The sequence below is a fragment of the Rhinopithecus roxellana genome, chromosome 21 (genome assembly GCF_007565055.1).
Source record: "Rhinopithecus roxellana isolate Shanxi Qingling chromosome 21, ASM756505v1, whole genome shotgun sequence".
Classification (NCBI taxonomy): domain Eukaryota; kingdom Metazoa; phylum Chordata; class Mammalia; order Primates; family Cercopithecidae; genus Rhinopithecus; species Rhinopithecus roxellana.
This window is the reverse complement of record NC_044569.1, coordinates 55,205,208-55,225,787: the sequence shown is the minus strand read 5'-3', so window position 1 is coordinate 55,225,787 and position 20,580 is coordinate 55,205,208. Positions and strand designations below refer to the sequence as shown.

At 38.7% G+C, this 20,580-nt stretch overlaps 1 pseudogene; it reads left to right on the top strand.

Annotated features, from left to right (window-relative positions):
- LOC104653884 overlaps nucleotides 1–14,061 on the top strand; it is a 182,012-nt pseudogene extending 167,951 nt beyond the window's left edge.
- Nucleotides 14,062–20,580: the final 6,519 nt, after the last annotated feature.

Sequence of the window (20,580 nt, the reverse complement as noted above, 5' to 3'; positions counted from 1 at the left end):
TTTTTTTTTTTTTCACTTACAAAATGAGGATTATTATAAGTGTCACTTTAACTTTCAGAAAAGATGTGCAAATATTACTAAAGCAAAAGTTGGATGTCTTCAAAAAACACAAGTGTACAATTGTGTGTTGCTTAATGACAGGGATACACTTTAAGGAATACATTGTTAGGTGACTTCATTGTTGTGCAAACATTAGAGAGTGTAGTTTACATAAACTGAGATGGTACGGCCTACCACATACCTGGGCTATATAATTTATCCGATTGCTCCCAGGCCACAAACCTGTACGGCATGTTGCTGCATTGACTAGTGTTGGCAATTTTATTTTTGTGCTTTTTTTTTTTTTTTTTTTGACAAGAATGAGACATTAATCAGTTTTAAGGGGAGTTTGTAGTGTAGACAATTTTAACGCAATGTTAAATATCTGTGTATTGAAACATATTTAGATGGAGAGGGCACTGCAAGATGGCCTAATAGAAACCTTCATCAATCATCCCTCCCATAGGAACACCAATATAACAACTATCTACACAAAAAACACATTCACAGAAACGAAAAATTATGTGAGGTATCACAATACCTGGTTTTAACTTCATACCACTAAAAGAGGTACTGAAGAGGGTAGGAAAGACAGCCTTAAATTACTGATGCCACCCTTCTTCCTTACCCCCAACGGTGGCCATGTGGCAAAGATAATCTATGTGCTTGGGTGAGGGAGAGTGCATTGGACTAAGTGCTGCTCTGTCACAGCAGAAAGAAAAACATGGCTAAACTCAGCTGATGTCTATACATGGACGGAACATTTAGACCAGCTTTAGCTGGAGGGGAATTAGCCATCCCAGTGGTTGGAATTTGAGTTTTGGGAAGCCTTGCCCATGAGAGCTAAGGGGCTCTGGGGTACTAAATACACTTGAAATGCAGTCTAGGGTAAAAAGACTTGCAATTTCTAGAAAGTCCTAGTACTATACTGGGCTCAGAGCTAGTGGATACGGGACACCAGTCAAGGTGACTAAGGGAGTGCTTGTGCCTCTCCCCCAACAAACCCAGGCAGCACAGTTTGCAGCAACAAAAGTGACGAGTAAGGAGAACTTTGTCTTGCATCTTGGATACCAGGTCAGTCATATTAGGATAGGGCACTGGGAAGAGTCATGAGTCCCCCATTCCAGGCCCTAGCTCCTGAACAACATATCTAGACATACCCTAGACCAGATGAGAACTTGCTACCTTAAGGAAAGGAGCCAGAACATGCTGACAAAAATGCCCTTGGGCCTTGAAGAACCAGCAGCAATACCTAGGTAGTTAATCATGGGCCTTAGGTGAGTCTCTGAGAGATGCTGGCTTCAGGTACCAGCTTGGCCACATTGGGTAGAGCACCAAGAGGGCTACTGACTTCCCTAATTCTAGACCTTGGCTCTTGGATGGCATTTCTCAACATGTCCTGGGCCAAAAGGGAGCTCACTGCCCTGAAGGGTGAGTTCTAGGCCTGATGGTTTCATCCAGGATGACTGAAGAGCCCTTGAGGTCTTTTTTTTTTTTTTTTTTTTTGAGACGGAGTCTGGCTCTGTCACCCAGGCTGGAGTGCTGTGGCCGGATCTCAGCTCACTTCAAGCTCCGCCTCCCGGCTTCGCGCCATTCTCCTGTCTCAGCCTCCCGAGTAGCTGGGACTACAGGCGCCGCCACGTCGCCCGGCTAGTTTTTTGTAGTTTTTAGTAGAGACGGGGTTTCACCGTGTTAGCCAGGATGGTCTCGATCTCCTGACCTCGTGATCCGCCCGTCTCGGCCTCCCAAAGTGCTGGGATTACAGGCTTGAGCCACCGCGCCCGGCCTAGCCCTTGAGGTCTTTAAGTGAACATCTGTGATAGCCTGGTAGTACCTCTCTTGAGTCTCTGGTGGTGGTGGCCATGAGGAAAGGCTCCTCTGCCTGGGGAAAAGGGAGGGAAGAGTAGGAAAAATATTATCTCGTGGTTTGAGTGACACCTTAGCCTCAATACAATAGAACACCAGGCAGATTTCTAAGGTTTTTGATTCTAGTCCCTAGCTTCCAGATAGTACCTGTGGACCCACCTGAGGACTGAGGGAACTCACTACCCTGATGAAAAAGACAAGCCTGGTTGGTTTTGTCACCTGCTGATTATAGAGTCCTAGGGCCTTGAGCAAACATAAGCAGTAGACAGGTAGTTGTTACACTTGGCTTTGGTTGAGGCCAAGTGCTGTGCTGGCTTCAGTTCTGACCCAGTGCAGTCTCAGTGGTAGTGGCCACAGAGGTGTTTATGTCTAGCTTCAGGCAGCTCAGCACGTAGACAGAGACTCTGGGAGAAAGTAAAGGAAGAGGACAAGAGATTCTACCACTTTCAACTTTTCCCCTCTAAGTATAATGTTGACTGTGAGTTTGTCATAGATAGCTTTTATGACCTTAAAATATGTCCCTTCTATGCCAATTTTGAAGAGGGTTTTAATCATAAAGGGATGCTGGATTTTGTCAAATGCTTTTTATGCATCTCTATTGAGGTAATCATATGATTTTTGTTTTTAATTCTGTTTATGTTGTGTATCACATTTATTGACTTGTATATGTTAAACCATGCCTGCATCTCTGGTATGAAACCCACTTGATCATGGTGGATAACTTTTTTGATGTGCTATTTGAATACTCACAGTCAACTGATCTTCAAAAAAGCAAGAAAACAAAAAACAAACAAACAAACAAAAAAAACACATAAAGTGGGAAAAGGACCCCCTATTCAATTAAAATGATGCTGAGATAACTGACAAGCCACATGTAGAAGAATAAAATTGGATCCTCATGTCTCTCCTTACACAAAAATCAACTCAAGATGGATCAAAGACTTAAACCTAAGACCTGAAAACATAAAATTTCTAGAAGATATCAGAAAAACTATTTTAGACATTGGCTTAGGCAGAGTTTATGATGAAGAACCCCAAAGCAAATGCAACAAAGATAAATAGATGGGAGTTAATTAAACTAAAAACTTCTGCACAGCAAAAGAAATAACCAACAGAGAAAATAAACAACCCACAGAGTGGGAGAGAATTTTCACAAACTATGCATTAAAAAAAGGACTAATTACCAGAATCTACAAGGAACTCAAACAAATCAGCAAAATCCCCAAATAATCTCATCAAAAAGTGGGATAAAGACATGAATAGATATTCTCAAAAGAAGACACAAATCACCAAAAAGTATATGGGAAATGCTCAACATCACTATTTATAAGGGAAGTACAAATCAAAACCACGATGAGATATCACCTTACTCCTGTAAGAATGGCCAAAATAAAAAAATTAAAAAATAATAGATGTTGGCATGAATGTGGTGAAAAGGGAACACTTTTCCTATGCTGGTGGGAATGTGAACTAGTACAACCAAGATGGAAAACAGTATGGAGATTCCTTAAAGAACTAAAAGTAAATCTACCATTTGATCCAGCAATTTCACTACTGGGTATCCACCCAGCGGAAAATAAATCATTATATAAAAAAGAAACTTGCACATGCATGTTTATAGCAGTGCAATTGACAATTGTAAAAATACGAAAACAGCCCAATGCCTATCAACCAACAAATGGATAAAGAACATTAAAGAAAATGTGATATATATATACACACACACATATATGTATACACACACACACACACACACATACATCATGAAATACTACTGAACCATAAAAAAGAATGAAATAATGACATTTGCAGCAACCTGGATGGAGTTGGAGACCATTATTCTAAGTGAAATAACTCAGAAAGAAAACTAGGCCGGGTGCGGTGGCTCAAGCCTGTAATCCCAGCACTTTGGGAGGCCGAGACGGGTGGATCACGAGGTCAGGAGATCGAGACCATCCTGGTCTACACGGTGAAACCCCGTCTCTACTAAAAAATACAAAAAACTAGCCGGGCGAGATGGCGGGCGCCTGTAGTCCCAGCTACTGGGGAAGCTGAGGCTGGAGAATGGCGTAAATCCGGGAGGCGGAGCTTGCAGTGAGCCGAGATCCCGCCACTGCACTCCAGCCTGGGCGACAGAGCGAGACTCCGTCTCAAAAAAAAAAAAAAAAAAAAAAAAGAAATAGAAAACTAAACATTGTGTGTTCTCACTTATGAATGAGAGCTAAATTATGAGAACACGAAGGTATAAGAATTATAAAATGAACTCTGTGGACTCAAGGGTAAGAGTGGGAAGGGGGCAAAGGTTAAAAGACCACACATTGAGTATAGTGTACACTGCTTGGGAAACAGGTGCACCAAAATCTCAGAAACCACCACTAAAGAAATTATCCATGTAACCAAACACCACATGTTCCCCCAAACTATTGAGATTTTTTAAAAAGACAAAAAAATTAAGATAACACAGAAAAGGAATTCAGAATTCAATTAAATACATTTAATAAAGAGATTGAAATAATTAAAAAGAATCAAGCAAACATTCTGGAGTTGAAAAATGCAACTGACATATTGAAGAAGGCATCAGAATCTCTTATTGGCAGAACTGATTAAGGAGAATAAATAATTAGTGACCTTGAAGAGAGGGTATTTGAAAATACACAGTCAGAGGAGACAAAAAAAAAAAAAAAAAAAAAGAAAGAAAGAAAGAAAGAAACGCACTTACAAGATCTAGAAAATTCTCTCAAAAGATCAAATCTTAGAGTTATTGGCCTTCAGCATTTATGGGTTAACCCATTACGGGAGGGGGTAGAGAAAGAGGTAGGGGTAGAAATTTTTTTAAAAGAGATAACAGAGAACTTCCCGGACTGAGGAAAATATATTAACATTCAAGCAAAAGAAGTTTATAGAACACTATGCAGATTTAACTCAAAGAAGACTACCTCAAGGCATTTAAATCAAACTCCCAAAGGTCAAGGATAAAGAAGGATTCTAAAAGCAACAAAATGAAAGAAACAAATAACTTGCAAAGGAGCTGCAATATGTCTGGAAAGTTTAAAGGCCAGGCAAGAGTGGCATGACATATTTCACTTGCTGAAGGAAACATCTCTTAACACAGAATATATCTGGCGAAAATATCCTTCAACATGAAGGAGAAATAAAGACTTCCTGACAAACAAAACCGTACATATTTTATCAACACCAGACTTGTCCTATGAGAAACACTAAAAGGAATTCTTTAGTTGCAGCACTCTTGACAATAGCAAAGGCATGCAATCAACTTAATGCCCATCAATATAGAATGGATAAAGAAAATGTGGTGCATATACACCATGGAATACTATGCAGTCATTAAAAATGAGATCATGAACTTTGCAACAACATTGATGCAGCTGGAGGCTATTCTAAGCTAATTAAAAGAAACAGAAAACAAAATACCACATGTTCTCACTTAGAAGTGGAAGCTGAACAGTGAGTACACATGGATACAAAAAGGAAACACAATAGACACTGAGGCATACGTAAGGGTAGAGTGTGGGAAGAGAGAGAGGATCTAAAAATTACTTATGAGATACTATGCTTATTACCTGGATGATGAAATAATCTGTATGCCAAACCCCTGTGTCATGTAACTTACCTATACGACAAACCTACACATGTACCCCTGAAGCTAACAATTTAAATAGTAACAATAATACATAGCAGCTTAAAATAAAAGGAAAAAACTGATACATGTTTCCTGATACCTATTGCACATTTCAATCGTAGTAAATTACTGAGGTTTGAATCTGGCTTGATGTAAAGATGTGAACTCCTTGGTTGCAGAAACTGCATTGATTTTTCACTACTATGGACTCATTTACCCAGTAGTCAGTGGAATACCTGGCACATGGCTATGGTTAAGTAAATACACGTTGAATAAATAATTTTCTTTTGAAAGAAAGTTGGTTAACCTAAGTGTTTGATGTATCACTGGCTCCAGAATGGGACAGCCTTTGATTCATGCACCAACAGGGAGAGATATAAACAGAAGTGTAGCTATATTCATATTAAAAGCCATCACTCTAATGTTTGGCCATGTTCATTGACTATTTCCATTCTACGTGCCCCCCAACCCCCAGAAAAAAGAAACACAAGAACAGATCAGCGTGGATTCTATTACAGTGCTAATGGTAACAGCATCTTTGTAACCTACCTAATAATTGGTGCAAAAGTAATTGTGGTTTTGCCATTTTAATGGCAAATTTTAAAAACTGCAATTACTTTTGCACCAACATAATAGTGTGCCAGAACTTTTCTTCATGTCTGCTGAGTTTGCTTTCCCTTGAGCTTGTAACAAGTATTGTTTCCTGCAACATTTTATTAGATCTTGATTTCACATGGACTGTGGACAGATATACCCATACTTATTTCAATCAGCTTATAAACTATTTTTTTAAATAAAGACATAAATCTAGATTCATATTCTTTTGTTTTCATTTGGGGCAGTAACTATTATAATATGCCTTTTGAGTACATCAAGTAATTTTAAAGCTTTACTTCCATGTACTAATATATTTTTAAAAATCTCTTTAGTATCTATTGCCCTTAGGGCCATTTAGTGTCAAATTATAATTTTTTTGATAATCATTCTGCTGTGTAACTTTTGAGATAGAAGCTGTGATATTATTTGGGGAGCTGGGAGCAATTTGGGGCTTGTTATAGGTATTTTTTCTCAATAAATTAGTGAAAGGAGATTAAGGAAAAAATCATGATTATTATTTAAAATAGCTGATTACATGATAATAAACAAGGAATTCATCTGGTTATCTTTGTTTTTCCTTCAGACAATGCTTCAGATTTCTATAGATACAGACATCTAGGTGATTGTATGAAATTGTCACCATTTCCAAAATATTTTCTCAAAAATATATGATGCAGGTTTAATCAAGCCTGTGATAGGCTGCGTTTGTGTGGGTGTGACTAGGGAGGGAGAAAATATCAAAGTACAAAATAGAACATTTCTGAATAGAGCTACACATGCTTCAATTAGACAAATCCTAAGATCTTTGTACCATCTTCACATTCCCAATAATTCTGTTTCTACAGACTCCTGTGAAAGGAAGAAATTGGTTGGCTTTTCTGTAAGCCCCTCCTAGCCAGAGCAGTCAAGAAAATGCCATGCAATGTATCCCCTTGTTTATTCTACTCAACATGTGCAGATCTTTGAATCTGTGTCTTTTTATTAACTCGGCTTTTTGATAATATGGTCATGCACCACATAACAATGTTTTGTTAAATGATAGACCTCATAGATGACAAAAGTGGCCCTATAAGATTGTCACAGAGCTGAAAATTTTCTATCGCCTAGTGACATCATAGCATAATTACTTTATTTTAAAAATAAATTTAGTGTAACCTAGGTGTACAGTGTTTATAAAGTCTATATTAGTCTCCAGTAATATCCAGGGCTTCACATTGGCTCACCTCTCCCTCATTGACTCATCCAGAGCAACGTCCAGTCCTGCAAGCTCCATTTATGGTAAGTGTCCTATCCAGTCGTTCATTTAAACATCGTTTTAACCATAATTTTGTTGTACACCTTTCCTGTTTAGTTACACAAATATTTACTACTGTGCTTTAATTACCTACAATATTTAGTACAATAACATGCTGTATAGGTTTGTAGCTTAGGAGAAATAGGCCACACCATCTAGGTTTCTGGAAGTACCCTCTATGATGTGTGCAAAATAAAAAAAATTCTGTAACAGTGCATTTCTCAGAATGTATGCTATCATTAAGCAACATGTGACTGTATACCGTAACAGGATACACTTATAAATAAAGTAGATAAAATGATAAAAATCTTGAGTAGACTTTTAGAACAAACTGCTGAGAGAAAAATACATTATGCGTTGTGTGTTTGTAAATTTCCAAAGGAAATATATCATGAGGACAAACTGATGGAAGTGATCAGGGTTTTTTGAAAGCATAACTGGATTGGTGTATAAAGGAATATGTATGATTTTCTATTAATTATTTAACAAAATGGATACATGTGAAAAAGATAACGGCTTTTCTTTTTTGTCTTTCTCTGAAGGACAGTTGTTGCAGATGCTCTTAGATTTTACACAGAACATGGAAAAACTTTTAAAAATATCTTTAATTCTTGGGTGCAATGTTTACAAATAGTAATAGCTCATATTTTTATCACTCAAAGGTTTGCAAACCTTTTCTCTACATAGTTATTACCTTTATCCATATTGGTATATGGAGGGCAGACGAGAATTTGTCTTTTTTTACTTAAGGGAAATTAGCTCAGAGAGATTAAATAGTTAATGGGGCAATATAGGAATCTGGCCCTCTGAGCCCCTGTGCAAGGGTTTGCCTCCTATTCACCACACATCTTTTGGGCCCTGGAAGCAAGTGCTTCTTATGGCACCATCTTGAGCAAATAATTTCAGTTTTTTGTTTGTTTTTTTGCTTCATTTGCCCCCATATCAGATGGATGGTGTTTCAAAAATTCTTGGAGAGTTACAAATAATGTCTGTGTTTTCTGTTTCACAGCAGAAAGAGACATTATACAAATGTGAGCTGTTGTCACAGCAATGATAAGAAATCAGGAGTCAAAAGATGTGGAGTAAGAGGGAATTTCAGAGAAACCACAAAACACAAAATAGGAAACAGAGACAGGAGAAAATTGCTTTGACAAAATTGCAGAAGGTGAAACCTTGGCATCCTCTTATTTCTGTGGAGAAGATGATATTGTCAGGCTGAGCTGGAAGAATCACATGGTCATATTGTAAGTGCTGTGGTTCCGAGTGCCACATCCAGATCAATTTTCAACCTGAGATTTATAATGATAATCCCCACAAGTCGCTTGAGATCCTTAACAGTGAAGTTTTTAGTGAGTTTAACCAACTGTCAGTGCTTGAAAACTTGCCTACAGGGGGCAGCGCAAATACAACTAAACTTAGGGGCAAAGCATGAAATGCATCCAGATTTACAATTGTTTCAGGATCCGCTTGCAACTGAAGCACTGGCTGCACAAGACTTGGCTGAGGGAATGTATGTAAAACAGAATATACCAGTATGATGTTAGTTTTAAAGGTCAATTTTTGGCAGTGGGAGGATTAGCATTAACATTCATGTCACCTGTTATATATGTGTTTTGACATTGTAATAATTTAGAATATAGAAATGAATATGCTAATACCATTTGGTAGAGCTAATGCCCATATATATATCACTTGGAATTGTTACAAATTGGTTGAGAATAAAAGATCCCTTCTTATGAACTTGGAATTGTTAGAAATTGGATAAAAATTAGAGATGATCCCTTCTTATGACTTCAGCCTAGGAGTACATTGTGGAAAGCCAGGACCAAATCTGACACACTGAAACTTTGATTCCTGATTTTCGAACAAGGAAAAAAACTAGGTGATGTAAACTGGCTTCCCAAGAAGTTATGAATACAGAACCTGGATGTTCAGATATAGATGATCTAGGCTGAGGTGCCTATTCTCTGCCCTTTGCCCTCTCCTAAAACTAACTGTATGGATGGAAATGAGCCCACCATTTGCTCTGAACTGGTAAATTTCTTCCTCACTGCAGGTTAAAGAGGTCTTGAAACATTGTGCTTTCCTCTCCAAGGGGAAGGATAGCACTGGCAGCCATCCACTGGCCCAGCAATATCCTGGATTGAGAGGATATCATTTGCATTACTTGCTGAATGAAACATAGTGAAAATGACTACAGATAACCTCAACTAAGTCCAAGACATCATTTTCAAATCGTGACAGCCCTTGCCATCTAGACTGAAGAGAGATTCCAGTTTCCAGGAGAGTACATGGAGTAATGATAAAAGCACCTCCCAAAAATTTTGCCTTGGTAAGTTTTGGATTCAGGAGACATCTGAGTTCCCATTCCCTTCAAATTTTCAATGACAGTGACTTCTAGTTCCCCACAAATTTCCCTTGATTTCCTGACCATGGAGCCACATATTATGTTCTTTCTATCCATATATTAATACATGGGTATAAGCCAAGATATAGGACTTTAAGCACTTTGCATGGATGCCCAGTCCATCTCACTGATCTTGTATTCTCAAAGCTTACCCCTGGGCCCTAAGTCCTTTATTGAATGTAAAGCATTCAATAAAGAGTGTAAGGGCTCTTTGGTTTATTTCTGCCACATCCAGAATGTTTGGTTTAATTAGGATCTGAAAAGGAATTGTATTTAAACTTCTCATTTAGACCCTTCTAAGGAAAATGCCAAGAAAAGAAGATTGTGATCTTTTTCTTGGTGGTTTCATAATAGAAAGTCTTAAGAAGAGTTACAGTTGTTGAAATCCACCCTCTCTCTGATTCACTGAATTGGAGATAGCTATCCAACTACTAGTTGTACTTTCTCAGTAACTGTCTTAATTATTTCTAGGTACTACAGAGTGGCACATAACTAAACATTATCAAGGAATTTTACAGCCCTAGGCCTTCTATTACCGTGTATTACAGTCTGCTGTAATCATTCTAATGGTCTAAGATGTTGCAGCTAATTTACCCAAGGCCTGAACACCAGAAGTGCCGAAATTGTCTGATAGTTTTATTCTGCATCCAATCATTACCAAGAAGGAGGATGTATTACCTCTCATTTCTTTACAAGTGTCAGTGCAAATCCAGCCATCAAACAAAAGTTAGACCTAAAAGCTTTTAGATTATAGCTATTATTACAGATTTTACATGAGATAAAAATGTAATTGCTCCATTTCTTTTATTCTTTATTTCATTTTCTTCCCTCTCACTGTATATTTTAGATTGTCCTGCTTGACTGCCAGGTCAGACCCAGCACACGAAGATATTTGTTATAAGACTGGGGAGCTGCAGTGTTCTTTTTCATAAGAAATGAAATGCTTGGAATTTCTCTTCCAAATGAATCACAAAACTTCCATGGTCATTTTCATTTTAAATTATTTTATGTCTATGTAAACTCATGCATTGCCTATAAAGGAATAATATTTCCAGCCATGTTGATAGTGACAGAGAATAAGCTGAAGGCAGAAATCCTTCACAGGTAATGTGGTGCGTGCATTTTTTTCATCTTGCTCCTTTTTTTCCTTTTTCATATTAACTCATTCTTTTAAATTCTTTGAATCTATTTTTTCCTCCCTCTCTCCTTTCCTATCCTCCATCTCTATCTCTGTCACTTATTAATTCCTTTTCTTCTTTTTCTCCAGACTTGGATATTCGTCCATTCTCTCATCATTCTCTTTCATGCACATTCTCTGACTTGTAGATCCTAAGATTCTTATATTCTAAAACGAACCCTCTGCTTAACAGGGTATGTTTATAAACTATTTCACTGAGGAGGAATTGCCCCACTTATCAAAGACATCCTGTTGGGAATGTCAGCCTTTTACTCTTGTTCATGCTCAGAGAAACAGTGCTGCAGGGATTATAGCCTCAGTCGCTGGAATACGGCAGACCCGGATTTTCAATTTGTTTGCCCTTTGCTTCCTAATATCCATTTTCCCCTAGGCTTACCTGGGCACATTTCCCAGTTTGCCTTGCAAATAAATGTGTTGCCATATAACTGCCCTTTGTCTAATAAAATGAAACTGAACATGTTTTGTGTAGTTTCTGGGAAGAGTCCTTAAACAGAGAAGGAACTCTGTTCTTATTATCTATCTTATGTCCTGAAATGCTTATGTGATGTCTGAAGCTCCAGCAGTCATTTGTAAGACAAGAGTCTTTTCCTAGGGAGGATGAGATGGAATAAACTGATAACTTTGTGGATTACTCATAATAGTCCTGAATTGACTATATTTGTTCCTTTTTTCCATCCTATGCAGCTGAATCTAATTCTGACTGAGCCACCAAGATTTTCCTAATTCCTGATTCTACCCCAGATGCCCTGCTGCTTATCTGAGTTTCTGGAATGATTTTTCATTTGATTACTTTCTACATGTCCCTGTTTCCTAATGCATTAATATTGGGTTTGCCAATAAGAAACTTTTTAGAGTTGGAATACTGCTGATCATTTCTGTTTGCTAGTTCGCGGTAACCAAATCATTTTGACTTCTAGGATCAGCCATCGTTTATGCTTTTTTGCCCAATTTTGATCCACGCTGTATTCTGCCTGTAAAATGTGCCCCAAAGTCATGCACATAACCTTGAACTTTGGGTTTTGGTGGCTTGAGACCATTTCATTGATATTTCTCAATATTAATGAAAGTTCTAGATGTTAATTCTTCATTTTTAAAACTTTTCATGTTGATTCTCACTTTTTTCTTTTTCTAAAATTTAGTTGATCTCTATTTCTATTAACATTTTTTTCTATTAGTGCGTCGTTGTTATATGTTCAAAACAAATTATGGAACACCTTAATTTACATTTATTTTATGATGTAACTTACATCTGACAGTTTAATCTTCCTTAGTACTTCTGGTGAATGCCCTTTAGAATTAGAAGGAGGAAAATTTTATGTAATTATAATAGTTTACATATGCAAATATTATCAGATTTAATAATCATGTTTCCCTAGAAATGATGAACAAAGCCACATGTGTTTTAAGTGGATCATAAATCTTGCTGATTATGTTACTGTCCTGAGTCATTTACCATAAAGAAATTATAGTCATTAAACCTCTAAACTTTAGCTTAGCTCATTTCTCAAGCAGATATTTCTGTGTTTAAGATTTAAACATGGACCTAGAAGCAGCTTCTTTGCTCCTTCTCAAATCTCCGCCTGGTTCAGTCTACCCGCCTCCACTCCTGCCTCCACCATTTCCATCAGGGTGACCAGAAATTCTACAAGGTGTCCACCTCTGGCCCCCTGGCCTTCAGCAGCCACTCCTACACGAGTGGGCCTGGTGCGCCATCAACTCCTTGAGCTTCTCCTGAGTGGGCAGCAGCAGCTTCACGGGTGGCCTGGGTGAAGGTTATGGCCAGCCAGCAGTATGGGACCATCACTGTGGTCATGGTCAACCAGAGCCTACTGAACCTGGAGGTGGGGACCCCAACAACCAGGCCATGTGCACCCAGGAGGAAGAGCAGATCAAGACCCTTAACAACAAGTTTGCCTCCTTCATCAACAAGGTATGGCTGCTAGAGCAGCAGAACAAGATGCTGGAGACCAAGTGGAGCCTCCTGCAGCAGCAGCAGCAGATGGTTCAGAGCAACGTGGACAACATGTTACAGAGCTACATCAAACAACCTTAGGTGGCAGCTGGAGACTCTGGGCTACCAGAAGCTGGAGGTGGAGCTTGGTAACATGCAGGGGCTGGTGGAGCACTTCAAGAACAAGTATGAGGATGACATCAGTAATCCTACAGAGATAGAGAATGAATTTGTCTCCATCAAGAAGGATGTGGATGAAGCTTACATGAACAAGGTAGAGCTGGAGTCTCGCCTGGAAGGACTGACTGAGGAGATCATTTTCCTCAGGCAGCTGTATGAAGAGGAGATCCGGGAGCTGCAGCCCCAGATCTCAGACACACTGTGGTGCTGTCTATGGACAACAGCTGCTCTCTGGACATGGATAGTATCATAGCCGAGGTCAAGGCGCAGTACAAGGAGATTGTCAATGGCAGCCGGACTGAGGCTGAGAGCATGTACCAGATCAAGCATGAGGAGCTGCAGACCCTGGCTGGGAAGCATGGGGATGACCTGCGTCTTATGAAGACGGAGATCTTGGAGATAAATCGGAACATGAGCCAACTGCAGGCTGAGACTGAGGGCCTCAAAGGCCAGAGGGCTTTCCCGGAGGCCGCCATCGCAGATGCCGAGCAGCTGCGGGGAGCTGGTCGTTAAGGATGCCAACACCACGCTGTCTGAGCTGGAGGTCGCCCTGCAGCCAGCCAAGCAGGATATGGGGCAGCAGCTACGTGAGTACCAGACGCTGATGAACGTTAAGCTGGCCCTGGACATTGAGATCGCCACCTACAGGAAGCTGCTGGAGGGCGAGGAGAGTAAGCTGGAGTCTGGGATGCAGAACATGAGTATCCATAGGAAGACCACCAGTGGCTAGGCTGGTGGGCTGAGCTCAGCTTACGGGGGCCTCACAAGCCCCGGCCTGGGCTCCAGCTCCTTCAGCTGCATCAGCTTCACCAGGGCTGTGGTTGTGAAGAAGATTGAGACCTGCAATATGAAGCTGGTGTCCGAGTCCTCTGATGTCCTGCCCAAGTGACATGGCAGCCCCCCGCCAGCCTACCCTTCCTGCGGCTGCCCCAGAGTCCATGAGAAAGGCTGCTGTGCAGGAGAGCACAGGGAAGAGGAGACCCACCTGAGGCTTAGCCGTCGCCCTCAGCCCACCCGCGGGGGAGTTTTCTGCGTGGGGTACCCTTCTTGCCCATGCTCCCACTACAAAACAATTACCCCCCCCCTTTTTTTTTTTCAAAACTAAACATGGCTTACAATTAAGAAATCAATAGACAATGTAGAAAAAATAGGCTGGGCGTGGTGGCTCACTTCTGTAATCCCGGCACTTTGGCAGGCCGAGGTGGGCGGATCAGGAGATCTGAAGATCCAGACCATCTTGGCCAACATGGTGAAACGCTGTCTCTGCTTAAAATAAAAAAATTAGCTGGACATGGTGGCACATGCCTATAATTCCAGCCAAAAGGAGGCTGAGGCAGAAGAATCACTTGAACCAGGGAGTTGGAGGTTGCAGTGAGCCAACATCGCCTTTCCACTGCAGTCCAGCCTGGTGACAGAGTGAGACTCCATCTCAGGGGGGAAAAAAAAAAAAAAAGAAAGAAAAAGAAAAAGAAAATTTAGAGAAAATAAGCACAAATTAGATGCCCCGGACTCTTAGCAGATGTTTTTCCTCTTTGGCTTTAATATCATACCATATTGCTATGAACTTATTTACACTGAAGATAATTTTAATATGGATTAAGAATAAGAAAAGTGTACCTTCTATGATACATAAACACTCAGCTTCAGATAAGTGAACAAAATAACTAGAGTGAGAGAATACTGTATCATGTGGCTTGATAAAACTTAGCCCTATATGCTTCCTAAAGGAAAAGAAAGGTCACTGGATTAAACAGAGCAGTGGCAATTAGAGAGAACATGACTTTAGCACTGAAATGTTTCACTGAAGAAAATCTAATACATATGAGAACAATGCAAGTTAACTTCTCCAGGAAAATAGAGATGGACTATTTAGTGTGAATTAAGATTCACTAGCAATGTCTTCTTTTTGCAGTGTATATAAGAGTTGAAAGTACATTCACACAGATTTTCTCAATGTAATTCATGCAAGAACCAAGGGAAAGGTGTAACACATATATCCTTATCTACATTATACAGATTTGCAGCCCAAGTCTCCAAGGGTCAGATATATAAGTGATTTGACATTAGGAAGTGACAGCTAAGACTGGAAAATTGAACCCAGGCTTTCAGACTAAATGACAGTGCCATGTCACCCTATACTGCACAGTCAACTGAGAGTCAGCCTGCCCACACAAAGGGCTGTCATTTGAAGGGGAAGAGTCAATTCATTCTCTATTGCACTGGAAAGCAGGATGAGGACCAGTGGGTGGAATTTACAGGGAGTCTGATTTTGTCTCAATTTGAGGAAGAACTTTTCAACAATTAGAGCTGTCTAACCAAGGAACAATCTGCCTTGTCAAATAAATAAGCAACCTGTTACTGAAGACATTTAAGCTTAAGCCTATAGACCACTTCTCAGGAATACTAAAGGAAAGACGACTTGATGGACACATTTAACATCTAAGACTTTATCCAACCTAAAGATTCAGTAGATGGTGTAGGATGACATTTGGAGAAGACGATCTATACCTTTGGACTTCAAAATCTTCAGGTCATATCTAAGCAATCCTGATGTGCTATGAAATGATGCAATTGATGTGCAACTCTGAGGTTTCTTGCAGAAGCTCCTTTTAGCCAGATTTTCAGTTCAGCTAGTACATCCAGACTGGTTGAATGTGATGGGCTGGAGATCTACCTTCTAATATGTTTAAGATCTGTTTCCTCTTATTGATGCTCCTGAAAACATTGCTATTTCTGGAGTCATTAGGTGAGAATACTTCCTCTATTGAAATATCACCTCAAACTATGTTTTGCATTTCTTTTACTGGCTTGAGAGTTATCATAAGACATATCTGAATAATTAGTTGAGAGTTTGGGGGGCAGGTAGGGGAAAATTAGGAAATTGTTTAAATCTGGGGTAGAATCAAATTTAAGAATTTTGGCCAGGCATGGTTGCTCACGCCTGTAATCCCAGCACTGTGGGAGGCCAAGACGGGTGGATCACCTAAGGTCAGGAGTTCAAGACCAGCCTGGCCAACTTGGGGAAACCCTCTTTCCACTAAAAATACAAAAAAAAAAAAAAAAAAAAAAAAAAAAAACCATGTAGCTGGGAATGGTGGCGTGCACCTGTCGTTCTAGCTACTCAGGAGACTGAGGCAGGAGAATCACCAGGAGACAGAGGTTGCAGTGAGTGGAGATTGTGCCACTGCACTCCAGCCTGGGTGACCGAGTGAGACTCTGTCTCAAAAAAAAAAAAAAAAAAAAGAAAAAAAAAAAAAATTGAGCATGGAATTAGTGCTAAGATGGAATCCAGTTTGCCATCTGCCCACACGTGCATTTCTCACTTCCTTTCCTTTGCACTGCTGTGAAGCACAAACATTTCCTTATTCATCTTGTGCATTTCCAATGGCACAAATTGGTTTTCCAAGGAAAATTTTATATCCTCAAGCAAATTGTATTTCATGTCTGAGATTCAAATGTTTGAAGCTTTGCATGAGAGACCCCAGAGTGGCATTTAAGCACTTGCAGAGTCAACTAAACTGCACTTAGATTTTATCCTGAACTCAATAACAGGGCAAGGTCATAAAACACTCAGAGACTCAATGCAGCACAAACAACTTTCCATCATGGCTGGGAGTTCATTTTCCACCTCATTTTTCCTCATATTTTGAGGAAAGAGAGAGTCACATTTATGTTTGACTTCTAAGTACAAAGATGCTATATAGGAACAGTGCAATAACAATATTTTCCTTATATTGTTTCTGATGCCCACAAGCATCTTTCCAAGTAGATATGGTAATCTTCATATTTCATTTATTTATTTATTTATTTAAGTAACTCTAAGCTTCCATTAGTCCCAAAAGATCAGGCCCAAACTAGAAATAAAAATAACTTTTCTGTTACTTCAAATGCTAGGAGCTCCTATCATTTGTTGTTATTAATAATAACTTTTTAAAAAGAGCTAAACTGTGTGTGGGAAAGCATGCAGCTGAGCACCAGGTTCAACTGGAGCCAGGAACTTAAAGTCGGCCAGTGTCGCTCATTCCCTCTCCATTTCTCAGCTTTTCATTCTCTGTGCACAATTAGTACTCTTACCCTCTTACTAGACAATGACTTTCAACATTGTAATTTCAGATACCAGTCACTTGTCATATTTTCAAATAACATGTATTTTAAATTAAATATGACTATATTATGGTTTTCATATAAAATATTAATTTAAATTGTATATAAATTTTCAGTTTAAAGACTCTGTCAGCTTCTGTGTTTCTGCTGTTTTCGTTTGGCAAAAACAATATTTATTTATTTTTATTTTCCGAAGTAGTTTTTGCTGAGTATTACATTTTAACTTAACATTTATTTACTCTTTAATTTTTTATCTTTTCCTTAAGTTTTTTCATTTTTAGTGTAGAGAGGTTGCTTTTTAAATTAATTTCTGATAAATTATGTTTTTGATGCTATTTGATATGGAATTCTGGTTATTTTCCAATTGTATTGTATTAGTACATAAAACTACAATTGATAGTTGTACTCTGACCTTGTATCCTATGATGCAGCTGGAGTTATGTATGAATTTAGCTTATTTAGTAACAAGATGTTTTGTACGATGTTTAGAATTTTGTGCACTGACAATTTTTGGTGTTAGCTTTATGTTTGCTTTTCAATTGTTAAGGCTTTTATTTTAAAAATTATTCTTGCTTTATTTCACTCTTTAGATTGAATGTTGAATAGAACTGGTGAGTGTGAGAATCCTTAACAATAAAGCACTCTGTTTCACTATTAAGAATGACATTAGCTGCCAGTTTTTCATAGATACCCTTTTATCAGATTGATGAAGTTCCCTCTATTCCAAGATTGATGAAATGTTGTTGCATCTTATCATATATTTTTTCTGCACCTATTTAGATTGTATGTTTTATTCTGTAAGATTGAATGTATTGATTTTTAAAATTTAGACCAATCTTACATTCATAGGATCACCCCCTACAATGTATTTATTGCTTGATTTAATTTGCTAATACTTTGCTGAGAATTAAGTGTATATTCTCATGAAGAAGATTATTAATTTATATATTTTTAAAGTACTTTTCACTATTTTTCAAGGCATTGCTTGTTTCATAAAATGGGAAGTATTTTCTGTCTCTTCTGAAAACATTCTTATAAGAATGGTATCGTTGGCCAGGAGCAGTGGCTCACACCTGTAATCCCAGCACTTTGGGAGGCCGAGGCAGGCGGATCACTTGAAGTCAGGAGTTTGAGACAAGCCTGGCCAACATGCCGAACCCCATCACTACTAAAAATACAAAAATTTGCCAGGCATGGTGGTGCGCACCTGTAATCCAAGTTAGTCGGGAGGCTGAGGCAGAAGAATTGCTTGAACCTGGAAGGTGGAGGTTGCAGTGAGCCAAGATTATGCCACTGCACTCCAGTCTGGGTGACAGAGTGAGACTGTGTCTAAAAAAAAAAAAAGAATGGTATTGTTTTTTATTAAAGTTTGATAGAATTTAGCAATGAAATAAGAAGGAGTCTAGAATTATCTTTAATTTTTGAGAATATAACTTTTTTCATTAGTATAGAGCTATTCATATTTTATGCTTTTTGTCTGTATGGCTTAGTTGAAGGAATGCATTAATTTCATCTAAGTTGACCAATTAATGTCATAACATGGCTCATAACATTTCCCTAGGATTTGCCTTTAATATCTGTAGAGATATGTTATCTTGTACTCCAATATTTATCAGTATTATTAGGTGCTTATCAATCATATAAATCTTGTCAAACTACCAACTTTCGGATTTTAAATGATTTTCTTTCCTATTTCACTAACTTTCACACATCTTTATTTCTCCCTGCTGCTTACTTTGGCTTAAATTTGCTCACCTTTTCTCTGTCATCTTAAGATATAGACATATATAATTAATTCTAGAGTCATCTTTTTTCCTAATGTTGGCATTTTACTATAAACTTCTCTGTAAGTACTGCTTTAGTATGATCCTACAAGTTACAATATGTCGTGAGATTCTATCATTCATTTTAAAATATTTTCAGTTTTTCACTGTAATTTCATCTTTGGCAGAGTTTATTTAGAAGTCTATTTTTTAAAAAAATTCTAATATATTAAGCTTTTATTCATTTGTGAAATTTTTATTTCTAAGTTAACTACATTGTTTTTAGGGAATCAACTCGGTCAGGCATGATGGACGGCTCACGCCTGTGATCCCAGCACTTTGGGAGGCTGAGGTGAGCAGATCATGAGGTCAAGAGATCGAGACCGTTCTGGCCAACATGATGAAACCCCGTCTCTACTAAAGATACAAAAATTAGCCAGGCATGGTGGCACGCACCTGTAGTCTCAGCTACTTGGGAGGCTGAGGCAGGAGAATTGCTTGAACCTGGGAGGTGGAGGTTGCAGTGAGCCAAGATTGGCCACTGCACTCCAGCCTGGCAACAGAGCCAGACTCCGTTTCAAAAAATATATATATATCTTGAAAATTTTTGAGCATTCTCCAGTATATGGTCTCTTTCAGTTAATGTTACGTGTGTGTGTGTGTGTTTTTTTTTCTGAGACAGGGTCTCGCTCTGTTGCCTAGGCTGGAGGGCAGTGGAACAATCTCAGCATACTGCCACTTCTACTTCCCAGGTTCAAGTGATTCTCCCACCTCGGCCTCCCGAGTAGTTGGGATTACAGGCGTGCCACTACACCTGGCTAAATTTTGTATTTTTAGTAGAGACAGGGTTTCACTATGTTAGCCAGGCTGGTCTCCAACTCCTGACCTCAAGCGATCTGCCCGCCTCAGCCTTCCAAAGTGTTAGAATTACAGGTGTGAGCCACCATGCCCGGGCAATATGTGCTCTTAAAAAGAAGATGTATTCTACACTAAGGTGTGCTGTTATATAAATGTAAAAATTTCTACCAAAGGAGTTGCTAGTGTTGTTCACATCATCAACTACTGATTTTTTTTGGTCTAGATATAAGTAACTATAAGAGTCATGTCCTAGTCTAACTGTGATTATAGATTTGTCTGTTTTCTCCTTTATTTCTGTTTTGCTTTATCTATTTTGAATCTGTTATTAGGCATATACCTTTCTATAATTGTTATGTGTGTTTGATGAAATGATCCTTCTAACATTTGGAAATATCTCTTTTGCTTTTTGTTCACCTACTTGCTTATATCTTGCTATTAGAAATATAAACACTCCACTTTCATAGGCTTCAATTTGCATAGAAAATAACTTCCTTTTACTTACTTTATTTGCCTTTGTTCAGTTAATTCTTTTTCAGTATATATTAACATTTTTATTCAAATGTAATATACATATAGAAAAAAGTATCATAATTCCTCACACTGAAAAAACCCATACATAGCCTCCAAGTCAACACAAAAACATTATTAGCACCCCCAAAAGGACTCTGTGAATTTGGTTCACA